Source organism: Ranitomeya imitator, chromosome 1 (assembly GCF_032444005.1).
Source record: "Ranitomeya imitator isolate aRanImi1 chromosome 1, aRanImi1.pri, whole genome shotgun sequence".
Lineage (NCBI taxonomy): Eukaryota > Metazoa > Chordata > Amphibia > Anura > Dendrobatidae > Ranitomeya > Ranitomeya imitator.
In genome coordinates this window covers 50,924,332-50,938,130 of record NC_091282.1, presented here as the reverse complement: position 1 = coordinate 50,938,130, position 13,799 = coordinate 50,924,332, and the positions used below count along the sequence as shown (strand labels likewise).

The window sequence follows — 13,799 nt, the reverse complement described above, 5'->3', positions numbered from 1 at the left end:
TTTAATGCACTTTTAAAAATATAGTTAAGCATATTAATCATATTATCAGCAAATAACCGACATATTCCTGTATAAGTTGCATGGTACTGGTCAGATATAGCCTCGGTCACATGTGACATCATTTGAAGTGACATCTTTTAAGTGTCATCGGAAAAATAGCAGAAAGATAACCCATGGTATATTATTCTTCATGCTGTCATGCCCTGATCCATCTCCTTTCATTCTCAGGTACAGTACAGACTAAAAGTTTGGACATACCTTCTCATTTAAAGATTTTTCTGTATTTTCATAACTATGAAAATTGTAAATTCACACTGAAGGCATCAAAACTATGAATTAACACATGTGGAATTATATACTTAACAAAAAAGTGTGAAACAACTGAAAATATGTCTTATATTCTAGGTTCTTCAAAGTAGCTACCTTTTGCTTTGATGACTGCTTTGCACACTCTTGGCATTCTCTTGATGAGCTTCAAGAGGTAGTCACCAGAAATGGTCCTCCAACAATCTTGAAGGAGTTCCCAGAGATGCCCAGCACTTGTTGGCCCTTTTGCCTTCACTCTGCGGTCCAGCTCACCCCAAACCATCAGGTCATCTGGCATAGCACCCCATCACTCTCCTTCTTGGTCAAATAGCCCTTACACAGCCTAGAGGTGTGTTTGGGGTCATTGTTCTGTTGAAAAATAAATGATGGTCCAACTAAACGTAAACCGGATGGAATAGCATGCCGCTGCAAGATGCTGTGGTAGCCATGCTGGTTCAGTATGCCTTCAATTTTGAATAAATCCCCAACAGTGTCACCAGCAAAGCCCCCCCACACCATCACACCTCCTCCTCCATGCTTCACAGTGGGAACCAGGCATGTAGAGTCCATCTCTTCACCTTTTCTGCGTTGCACAAATATACGGTGGTTGGAACTAAAAATATCAAATTTGGACTCATCAGACCAATACACAGATTTCCACTGGTCTATCGTCCATTCCTTGTGTTCTTTAGCCCAAAAAAAGTCTCTTCTGCTTGTTGCCTGTCCTTAGCAGCTAGGAAACCACTGCTATTTTACCATTAAGGCCTGCTGCACAAAGTGTTCCCTTAACAGTTGTTGTAGAGATGTGTCTGCTGCTAGAACTCTGTGTGGCATTGACCTGGTCTCTAATCTGAGCTGCTGTTAACCTGCAATTTCTGAGGCTGGTGAATCGGATGAACTTATTCTCAGAAGCAGAGGTGACTCTTGGTCTTCCTTTCCTGGGGCGGTCCTCATGTGAGCCAGGTTCTTTGTAGCGCTTGATGGTTTTTGCAACTGCACTTGGGGACATTTTCAAAGTTTTCCCAATTTTTGGACTGACTGACCTTCATTTCTTAAAGTAATGATGGCCACTTGTTTTTCTTTACTTAGCTGCTTTTTTCTTGCCATAATACAAATTCTAACAGTCTATTCAGAAGGACTATCAGCTGTGTATCCACCAGACTTCTGCTCACCACAAGTGATGGTCCCAACTCCATTTATAAAGCAAGAAATCCCACTTATTAAACCTGACAGGGCACACCTGTGAAGTGAAAACCATTCCTGGTGACTACCTCTTGAAGCTCATCAAGAAAATGCCAAGAGTGTGCCAAGCAGTCATCAAAGCAAAAGGTGGCTACTTTGAAGAACCTAGAAAAAAAGACATAATTTCAGTTGTTTCACACTTTTTTGTTAAGTATATTATTCCACATGTGTTAATTCATAGTTTTGATGCCTTCAGTGTGAATTTTCAATTTTCATAGTCATGAAAATACAGAAAAATCTTTAAATGAGGTGTGTCCAAACTTTTGGTCTGTACTGTATGTGCGAACTGTCTCCTAATCTGAACTAGCCACTGCACCCCTTGAATCCCATGTGCTTCTATCCCTCTTTTAACTGCTGGTATGTTGCTGCTTTTTCCCTGACTTTAACCCCTTTATCCAAGGGTGGTTTGCACGTTAATGACCGGGCCAATTTTTACAATTCTGACCACTGTCCCTTTATGAGGTTATAACTCTGGAACGCTTCAACGGAACCCAGTGATTCTGACATTGTTTTCTCGTGACATATTGTACTTCATGACAATGGTAAAAATTATTTGATAGTACCTGCGTTTATTTGTGAAAAAATGGAAATTTGGCGAAAATTATGAAAATTTCGCAATTTTCCAAATTTGAATTTTTATGCAATTAAATCACAGAGATATGTCACACAAAATACTTAATAAGTAACCTTTCCCACATGTCTACTTTACATCAGCACAATTTTGGAACCAAAATTTTTTTTTGTTAGGGAGTTATAAGGGTTAGAAGTTGACCAGCAATTTCTCATTTCTACAGCACCATTTTTTTTTAGGGACCACATCTCATTTGAAGTCATTTTGAGGGGTCTATATGATAGAAAATACCCAAGTGTGACACCATTCTAAAAACTACACCCCTCAAGGTGTTCAAAACCATATTCAAGAAGTTTATTAACCCTTTGGTGCTTCACAGGAATTTTTTGAATGTTTAAATAAAAATGAACATTTAACTTTTTTTCACAAAAAATTTAATTCAGCGCCAATTTGTTTTATTTTACCAAGGGTAACAGGAGAAAATGAACCCCAAACATTGTTGTACAATTTGTCCTGAGTACGCCGATACTCCACATGTGGGGGTAAACCACTGTTTGGGCGCATGGCAGAGCTCGGAAGCGAAGGAGCGCCATTTGACTTTTCAATGCAAAATTGACTGGAATTGAGATAGGACGCCATGTTTCGTTTGGAGAGCCTCTGATGTGCCTAAACATTGAAACCCCCCACAAGTGACACCATTTTGGAAAGTAGACCCCTTAAGGAACTTATCTAGAGGTGTGGTGAGCACTTTGACCCACCAAGTGCTTCACAGAAGTTTATAATGTAGAACCGTAAAAATAAAAAATCATATTTTTTCACAAAAATTATCTTTTTGCCCCCAATTTTTTATTTTCCCAAGGGTAAGAGAAGAAATTGGACACCAAAAGTTGTTGTCCTATTTGTCCTGAGTACGCTGATACCCCATATGTTGGGGTAAACCCCTGTTTGGGCGCATGGGAGAGCTCGGAAGGGAAGAAGCACTGTTTTACTTTTTCAATGCAGAATTGGCTGGAATTGAGATCGGACGCCATGTCGTGTTTGGAGAGCCCCTGATGTGCCTAAACAGTGGAAACCCACCAATTATAACTGAAACCCTAATCCAAACACACCCCTAACCTTAATCCCAACAGTAACCCTAACCACACCTCTAACCCTGACACACCCCTAACCCTAATCCCAACCCTATTCCCAACTGTAAATGTAATCTAAACCCTAACTGTAACTTTAGCCCCAACCCAAACTGTAGCCCTAGCCCTAACCCTAGCCCTAACCCTAGCCCTAACCCTAGCCCCAACCCTAGCCTTAACCCTAACGCTAGCCCTAACCCTAGCCCTAACCCTAACCCTAACCCTAGCCCTAACCCTAATGGGAAAATGGAAATAAATACATTTTTTAATTTTTCCCTAACTAAGGGGGTGATGAAGGGGGGTTTGATTTACTTTTATAGCGGGTTTTTTAGCGGATTTTTATGATTGGCAGCCGTCACACACTGAAAGACGCTTTTTATTGCAAAAAATATTTTTTGCGTTACCACATTTTGAGAGCTATAATTTTTCCATATTTTGGTCCACAGAGTCAAGTGAGGTCTTGTTTTTTGCAGGACGAGTTGACGTTTTTATTGGTAACATTTTCGGGCGCGTGACATTTTTTGATCGCTTTTTATTCCGATTTTTGTGAGGCAGAATGACCAAAAACCAGCTGTTCTTGAATTTCTTTTGGGGGAGGCGTTTATACCGTTCCGCGTTTGGTAAAATTGATAAAGCAGTTTTATTCTTCGGGTCAGTACGATTACAGCGACACCTCATTTATATCATTTTTTATGTTTTGGCGCTTTTATACGATAAAAACTATTTTATAGAAAAAAATAATTATTTTTGCATCGCTTTATTCTCAGGACTATAACTTTTTTATTTTTTTGCTGATGATGCTGTATAATGGCTCATTTTTTGCGGGACAAGATGTCGTTTTCAGCGGTATCATGGTTATTTATATCTGTCTTTTTGATCGTGTGTTATTCCACTTTTTGTTCGGCGGTATGATAATAAAGCGTTTTTTTTTTGCCTCTTTTTTTTTTTTTTCCTTACGGTGTTTACTGAAGGGGTTAACTAGTGGGCCAGTTTTATAGGTCGGGCCGTTACGGACGCGGCGATACTAAATATATGTACTTTTATTGTTTTTTTTAATTTAGATAAAGAAATGTATTTATGGGAATAATATTTTTTTTTCTTTTTCATTATTTAGGAATTTTTTTATTTTTTTTTTACACGTTTGGAAAAAATTTTTTTTACTTTTTTACTTTGTCCCAGGTGGGGACATCACAGATCGGTGATCTGACAGTTTGCACAGCACTCTGTCAGATCACCGATCTGACTTACAGTGCTGCAGGCTTCACAGTGCCTGCTCTGAGCAGGCTCTGTGAAGCCACCTCCCTCCCTGCAGGACCTGGATGCCACGGCCATCTTGGATCCGGGCCTGGAGCAGGGAGAGAGGTATGCAGACCCTCGCAGCAACGCGATCACATCGCGTTGCTGCGGGGGGCTCAGGGAAGCCCGCAGGGAGCCCCCTCCCTGCGCGATGCTTCCCTGCACCGCCGGCACATAGCAATCATGTTTGATCGCAGTGTGCCGGGGGTTAATGTGCCGGGGGCGGTCCGTGACCGCTCCTGGCACATAGTGCCGGATGTCTGCTGCGATAGGCAGCTGACACCCGGCCGCGCTCCCCCCGTGAGCGCCGCCGATCGCGCTGGACGTACTATCCCGTCGGTGGTCATAGGGGCCCACCCCACCTCGACGGGATAGTACGTCCGATGTCAGAAAGGGGTTAATTCCATGTATCATACTTCATGCTTGCTGAATGCATATTGATATGCACATGTTCCTCACAACTAGCTCTTTCTTTCCCATCTTATCCTATACTTCACCAACCTTGATGATAATCAATTGTACTATTAACTGCAATCTGTGAATTACTCCCTGCTGTGAACTGTCCGCCACCGCCTTTCTCCTCCCTGTTCCTCTCACCTGGCTTCATTTCATGGACTCTTCAAATGGTATAAGTTGCATGGTACTGGTCAGATATGGCCTCGGTCAGATGTGACATCATTTGAAGTGACATCTTTTAAGTGTCATCAGAAATATAGCAGAAAGTCCAGAAATCGGCCAGGCGGTAAGACTAATCACTATCTTTTAAATTTACTTGCCTTTCTTTTCCTCCCCTGCTCTTTATCCATGCTGACATTTTCACCACCGTTTTGCTCCACTAATCATCACTCTCCTTCACCACCTGCTTCCCTTTCTCTGCTTAGTCTCACTGCTGGCGACACATCCCACAATCCTGCCCCCACGCCTCATACATTACTAATCCTCATCCTATCCTTCTCACACTATGAGAAACTATCGCAACCTGTCACACTTAAAACCTGTGCCACTGAACCCCACCACCCTGCTTCCCATCTCTGGGGCACTTTGGAATGCCCGCTCTGTCTGCAACAAGCTCCACATGGTCCATGATCTCTTCACTTCCCACAACCTTTCCCTCCTGGCCCTCACCGAGACCTGGCTGACGCCCCCTGACACGGCCTCGCCTGCAGCACTGAGTTATGGTGGCCTCCAATTTACCCACACTCCTTGCTCTGGCAACAGACATGGTGGAGGAGTGGGTATCCTTTCTAAAAACTGCTCCTTCAACCCTATCCAACCCCCACCCTCCCTTATCCTCCCTTCTTTCGAGGTTCACTCTGTCCGTATCTCCTCTCCCTCCAATCTCCAAATGGCTGTCATATACCGACCACCGGGCTCAGCCACTGCCTTCATCGACCAATTCTCCACCTGGCTCCTTCACTTTCTCTCTGCCGACATCCCCACCATCATCATGGGTGACTTTAATATCCATACTGACACCCACCAGCCAGCAGCCTCCAAACTACTGGCCCTTACTTCATCCTTTGGACTCACCTAGTGGTCCTCCACAGCCACCCACACAGACGGACATACACTAGACCTCATCTTCACCCGCCACTGTTCCTTAACTAATCTCACAACCTCTTCCTTCCCCCTATCTGACCACCATCTACTCACCTTCTCATCCTTGTCCTCCTCACCTTCCCCCCCAGGTCCAACCATTACCACATCCTCGCAGAATCCTTGCAAACCTAGACATTCACAGACTCTCAGACTCTCTCCTACCCCTGTCCTCCATATCTTCACTCCACGACACGGACAGTGCCACCGCTTTCTATAACTCCACCCTCACATCAGCCATAGACTCAGTCACCCCTCTCACGCATGGCGAAGTGCGACAAACTAATAGGCAACCCTGGCATAACAATCTCGCAAAAAAACTTCGACAAGCATCCAGGGTCGCGGAGCGGCGTTGGAAGAAAACACGCCTGCCAGACGACTTCACTGCTTTTAAACAAGCTACACTTGACTTCAAATCAGCCCTCACCTCTGCTAAACAGACCTATTTCCCCCATCCTCTGGAATTCCATGCCTCAACACGTCCGATTATCCACCACTCTCGGATCCTTCAGACGGAACCTGAAAACCCATCTCTTCAGGAAAGCCTACAGCCAACAATAACCGAGACGCCGCCTCACCACCGCCAGAGCCGCCGCCTCACCACCGCCAGAGCCGCCGCCTCACCACCGCCAGAGCCGCCGCCTCACCACCGCCAGAGCTGCCGCCTCACCACCGCCAGAGCCGCCGCCTCACCACCGCCAGAGCTGCCGCCTCACCACCACCAGAGCCGCCGCCTCACCCCTACCTTCTGTCTCAAGAAATCCCACTTATTAAACTTAACAGGGCACACCTGTGAAGTGAAAACCATTCCCGGTGACTACCTCTTGAAGCTCATCAAGAGAATGCTAAGAGTGTGCAAAGCAGTCATCAAAGCAAAAGTTGGCTACTTTGAAGAACCTAGAATATAAGACATAATTTCAGTTGTTTCACACTTTTTTATTAAGTATATAATTCCACATGTGTTAATTCATAGTTTTGATGCCTTCAGTGTGAATTTACAATTTTCATAGTTATGAAAATACAGAAAAATCTTTAAATGAGAAGGTGTGTCCAAACTTTTAGTCTGTACTGTATATACTATACTGTTTTGTTCCCATTTTGTATCATTTTTGTATAATTTTATGAACACTGCCTACCTTTCCAGAATGATTATACAAAATTCAATAGCTTAGTTCCTCTGGCTCTGTAAATCGCACTGCTGAAGCCATAAGCTGCCTTTAGTCGGTGTTCAATTGACCTATATAAATTATTGGTGGTGGCAGCTGGAAGTTTCTTTTGTTATTATGGAGTTGACAGTGACTGTACTGTTATATTTGTATATTCCATATATTTTTAATCAGAGGTTTATATACCGTACTCTACTGTTCCAAAGTTTAGGGTCACTTAGAAATTTCCTTGTTTGTGAAAGAAAAGCACAGTTTTTTCCAATGAAGCTAACATTAAATGATTCAGAAATACACTCTATACATTGTTAATGTGATAAATTACTATTCTAGCTGCAAACATTAGGTTTGTAATGCAATGTCTTCATAGGTGTATAGAGGCGATTTCCAACAACCATCGCTCCAGTGTTTTTATGATACTTTGTGTTTGCTAACTGTGTAAGAAGGCTAATGGATGGTTAGAATATCCTTGAAAACCCTTGTGCAAGTATGTTAGCACAGCTGAAAACAGTTTGGCTGATTAGAGGACCTATAAACCTGACCTTCCATTGAGCTAGTTGAGAAACTGGAGCATTACGTTTGTTGGTTGCATTAAAATGGCCAGAAAAAAGAACTTTCATGTGAAACTCGACAGTCTATTCTTGTTCTTAGAAATGAAGGCTATTCCATGCGAGAAATTGCAAAGAAACTGAAGATTTCCTACAATGGTGTGTACTACTCCCTTCAGAGGACAGCACAAACAGGCTCTAACCAGAGTAGAAAGAGAAGTGGGAGGCCCCGCTGCACAACTGAGCAACAAGACAAATACGTTAGAGTCTGTAGTTTGATAAATCGATGCCTCACAGGTCCTCAACTGGCACCTTCTAGGGTTGAGCGACTTTTACTTTTTTAGGGTCGAGTCGGGTTTCGCGAAACCCGACTATCTCAAAAGTCGAGTCGAGTGAAATTGGCCAATTATGGCGAAAAGTCGGGGATCGACCGAAACATCAAACCCAATGCAAAGTCAATGGGAAATCTATCTTTTTTTTTTCTCTCTCTCTCTCTCTCTCTTCTGTCCCTGAACAGAAAAGCTGGTGTTACACATTGCAAATCGCTACAGCGCACAAGCGACAAGATGGCGATAGGCGTCCACGCCCCTAAGACCTATGTCATCACTCTGCCCACGCTCCTTCATTGGCTGAAAAAATGGCGCCAAACGCGTCATACGAAACGCAACTTTGGCGCGAAGATCGCCAACCGCATGGCCGATCGCACACTAGGATCGGGTTTCATGAAACCCGACTTTGACAAAAGTCGGCGACTTTTGAATTTGTCCTATCCGTTTCGCTCAAGCCTAGCACCTTCATTAAATAGTACACGCAAAACGCCAGTGTCAACATCTACACTGAATAGGCGACTCCGGTATGCTGGCCTTCAGGGCAGAGTGGCAAAGAAATAGTCATATCTGAGACTGGCTAATAAAAGGAAAAGATTAATATGGGAAAAAGAACACAGACATTGGACAGAGTAAGATTGGAAGAAAGTGTTGTGGACAGACGAATCCAAGTTTGAGGTGTTTGGATCGCACAGAAGAACATTTGTGAGACGTAGAACAACTGAAAAGATGCTGGAAGAGTGTCTGACGCCATCTGTCAAGCATGGTGGAGGTAATGTGATGGTCTGGTTTTGCTTTGGTGCTGGTAAAATGGGAGATTTGTACAATATGAAAAGGGATTTTGAATAAGGAAGGCTATCACTCCATTTTGCAGCGCCATGCCATACCCTGTGGACAGCGCTTGATTGGAGCCAATTTCATCCTACAACAGGACAATAACTCAAAGCACACCTCCAAATTATGCAAGAACTATTTGGGGAAGAAGCAGGCAGCTGGTATTCTATCTGTAATGGAGTGGCCAGCGCAGTCACCAGATCTCAACCCCATTGAGCTGTTGTGGGAGCAACTTGACCGTATGGTACCCAAAAGGTGCCCATCAAGCCAAACCAACTTGTGGGAGGGGTTACTGGAAGCATGGGGTGAAATTTCTCCAGATTACCTCAGCAAATTAACTGCTAGAATGCCAAAGGTCTGCAATGCTGTAATTGCTGCAAAGGGAACATTCTTTGACGAAAGCAAAGTTTGAAGGAGAAAATTATTATTTCAAATAAAAATCTTTTATTCGAACCTTGTCAATGTCTGGAGTAGATTTTCAATTCATTTGGCAACTCATTTGATTAATAAAAGTATGAGTTTTCATGGAAAACACAAAATTGTCTGGGTGACCCTAAACTTTGGAACCATGGTGTACGTTCACTGTGAGTTGCCCAATAACTGACTTAGTAGGGGAAACGGCAACGGTCTTGACTATCATTTGTCAGTCAATTTCATAATTGTCTTGATGATTGAAGGCTGCAGAGTTGCATCCCCTGACAAATCAGCGACAGCTGTGGAACTGCGTGATCTCTCCGGTGTTCTCCCTGACAAATTGGTGTCAGCTGTGGGATCTGCGCAATTCCTCCTGCTGTTATTCCAGACAAATTGGTGGCAGTGGTGGGATCTACGTGATCTCTCCCGTCTTCTCCCTGACAGGCCTTATTGATGTGTTTGTCAAAATGGCAATTAAAAAATAACTACTGCTCGTCTTGCAAAAAAGCAAGATTTCACATAGTGAAGCTTACCGTATATACTCGAGTATAAGCCGACCCGAGTATAAGTCGACCCCCTTAATTTTGTAACAAAAAACTGGGAAAACTTATTGACTCGAGTATAAGCCTAGGGTGGAAAATGCAGCAGCTACCGGTAAATGCCAAAAATAAAAATAGATACCAATAAGAGTAAAATTAATTGAGACATCAGTAGGTTAAGTGTTTTTGAATATCCATGTTGAATCAGGAGCCCCATATAATGCTCCATACAGTTCATTATGGCCCCATAAGATGCTCCATATTAAAATATGCCCCATATAATGCTCCATGCAGTTCTTTATGGCCCCATAAGATGCTCCATATACAAATACGCCCCATATAATGCTCCATACTGTTCATTATTGCCCCATAGATGCTCCATATAAATCTGTGCCACATATAATGCTGCATACAGTTCATTATGGCCCCATAGATGCTCCATATAAAGCTGTGCCACATATAAGGCTCTATACTCTATATAATGCTCTATGTAAAAATGACATACTCACCTCTCATCGCTGTCGGCTGCTCCTCAGCGTCCCGTCTCTCCGCAGTGACTGTTCAGGCAGAGGGCGGCGCGCATACTAATACGTCATCGCGCCCTCTGACCTGAACAGTCACAGTAAGAGGACGGGAAGACGGAGCGGCGCCCGGCGGGTGGAACGCAGACAGGTAAATATGAAACACTCACCTGCTCCGGCGTGGTCCCTGGCTCCTTCTCCTGGACAGATGGTCTCCGGGCACTGCAGCTTCTTTCTCTGTCAGCGGTCACTGGTACCACTTATTACAGGAATGAATATGCAGCTCCACCCCTATGGGAGTGGAGTCAATATTCATTACTTTAATGAGCAGTACCACGTGACCGCTGAACAGAGGAAGAGCTGCGGCACCCAAAGACCATGGGACAGGCAGGGGACAGCGCCAGGAGCAGGTGAGTATGTGACAGTCCTCTCTCCCCCTCACCCACCGACCCTGCCGCCGACCATGACTCGAGTATAAGCCGAGAGGGGCACTTTCAGCCCAAAAATTTGGGCTGAAAATCTCGGCTTATACTCGAGTATATACGGTATGTAAAAAATGAAAAAGTTGTTTCAGCTACAACTATAGCGGAATGAACAAAAAATAAATCTACAGGTACCAATCATCCTGGGTACAGCAGGGAGGTCCTGGATTTTGGTCTCGACCCTGCTGTCCTGGGCATTCTACTGAATGTCCCTTATTGATATCATTCCCTCCTCTAACATCTACTCCTGCCAGTAATAATATAGGGCACGGCACTCTTGGCTTCTAGGAGGTGCACAAGTTGGGTTTCCAACCCGTCAAATCAATGCAATAAATACTTGGCACTCAGGAGATGATAGAAAGTGAACAATTCGTTTATTGGGTGCATCCACAGTTTAAACGTTTTCGGTCTATTAAACAGACCTTCATCAGAAAATAGGTGCTGGATTACTGAAATATATATGTAAAAAGTACAAAGACATAATGTTAAGCACGGTAACATGATGCACAGTCTTTACACAAGCAGAACACATTATAATGGAGATGAATAATCACATCATAGGAACAAAGATACACAACGACTGTGGCGGACCGGACGAATCCGACCTGGTGTCCCGTGGGTCGTGAGCTTCGTTACACAAGATGCTGTGGACTGTGAACGTGTATAGGAGAAGAATAAGATTAGATGATGACCTCAAGTCCCATTAAAGAAACAACCAAGTGGGCTATGAATCTAGCCACCCCACTGAAAAACTGGAGGATACTGTAAATAACGTGACTGCCCAATATGCGGGATCTGAGAGGTGCCTATAACATAGAAACAAAGGTTAAGAGCGCATAACAAGAACAAGTGAAACCACATAAGCATGCCACATAGCAGGGATCATCTAGGATAACTAGATGTGAAGCCCGGGTGGGCATGCTACATATAGAGACTAGTCCAGATGTGACCACCAGAAATCTAAACGACCAAGAAACCCACCTACAGGCCGAGAATACTGCCCGTAACTATGGGAAAACAGATAAGGCGAAGAAAAAATAAGCAAGGGAAAAAGGAAGACAAACGGAGCCAAATGTAAACCCCCCTAAAAGATACCTGGAAGCCACGAGTAGAGTGGGCCCACAGGGGTGCCACTTATAGGGCAAGTCCAGGAGAACTGGGCGCCTGAATAAAAAAGAAAAAACTAGGTGAGACCCATGAAGAGGGGCCTGGGGTAGAAGAGTACATGCTAGAACTGCGGTGGTTACCTAGGAGAGACTGGAGCTGCAGGAGTAGAGCGCTATAAGGAGGCGAGACACTCGCAAGGGAAGTAGCGCTGGAGAGACATAAAGCAGAGACAACGTCTAGAATGGCAAGAGGGATTAGGATGAGAACGTCGCAGGAGAAGGGGCGATACTCTACCTGAGGACTCCAGAGAGACAGGCACCGGACCGCTGTGGTAGCGTCACTCCTGTGGAATGCTGACCAGCGGCGGCACTTCCGGGTTTAAGTGCCCGCCGCCATACGGTCAGCTGACATGTCGCGTCACCCGGTCACCTGACCGCCGTGATCGCGCATGCGTGGAGAAGGCTAGGCGAGGACTAGGGGGGAGGGCCGAGGGGAGGCGGCGCCTACGTAGTAGAGAGAAGGGTTGGCCGACGGGCCAGAAGGCCGTGTTCGGCCAAAAGAGATCGCGCATGCATAAAGGGAGGGACAGGGATGTTTGCACAGGGAGAAGAGGCCAACGGAGCCTGTACCTCCGAGAGGGAATAAAGTGGCGGATACCAGCTAGGCCATCTGGTCGTTAAAAAGTATAAGGGAAGTATAAGCTGACAGCAGCACCACGATGTGGAGTCAGAAAGAGAGACATAAAGGTTTATTAGAAGGTGGTCACATTGGAACGTTATGTAGAGAAGAGACTAACACTCTACATAGGGATAATGTTGTGAATACTGTACCATGTGAGGGAAGGACAGTGCTCAACACGTGGGGTGTGACTAGCGATTCTGAAATGAAGGGACAAAAGACAGTTAAAAACAGGACATGATAAAAGGTCAGTATGCAATGCAAACATAATAAAACCGTACACAGTATTTTACAAAAAAGCTGATACATCATAGTCCCTGTTCAATCCCCTAGGTTCTAGGGTTTGTAGCGTATATATCCAATATGCCTCCCTCTTCTGAAGCATTTTGGTGCGGTTTTGACCCCTTCTGGGGATATCAACCTGTTCAAGAACCTGGAACCGGAGTTGGGCGATATTGTGATTTTTTTCAGAAAAATGGAAAGGAAGGGGGAGGTGTGCCTTATTGCATCGGATCGTGGACTTATGTTGGGCCACCCTATCCCTTACCGCTTGCGTGGTTTCCCCTATATAGGCCAAGCCACAAGGGCATTTGATAATATAGACCACAAAAGTCGATTCGCAGGTATAGAAGCCCTTGATGGGAATGGCCTTACCAGTTTGTGGGTGAAAGATTAAATCTTTGGGCCCCATATCCCCCTCTTCCCTCCTGATAACCTGGGATGTCAACAGCCTCTATACATCAATAGTCCACGAGAAAGGTTTAGCAGCTTCCGACAGACTCTTACATGACAATAAAATAGATATTAAAATCCGTCACCTATGTGCCGATCTTTTGGGTCTGGTACTCAAAGAGAATTATTTCTTGTTCCAGGACACCTTCTATGCCCAACAACAAGGCACCGCAATGGGCGCCAATGTAGCGCCTCCTTACGCTGTAGCATATATGGCTATTTTTGAACAGGATTTTGTATATGATCACCCTCTTTTTATGAGTCACTGTAGAGTATGGCGGAGATATATCGACGATATATTCTGTATCTGGGATGGC

At 44.4% G+C, this 13,799-nt stretch overlaps 1 protein-coding gene across 4 annotated transcripts in view; it reads right to left on the bottom strand.

Moving 5' to 3' along the window:
- Positions 1 to 13,799, bottom strand: part of LOC138661579 (acyl-coenzyme A amino acid N-acyltransferase 1-like) — a 64,638-nt gene that overhangs the window by 38,304 nt on the left and 12,535 nt on the right. The window lies entirely within an intron of this gene.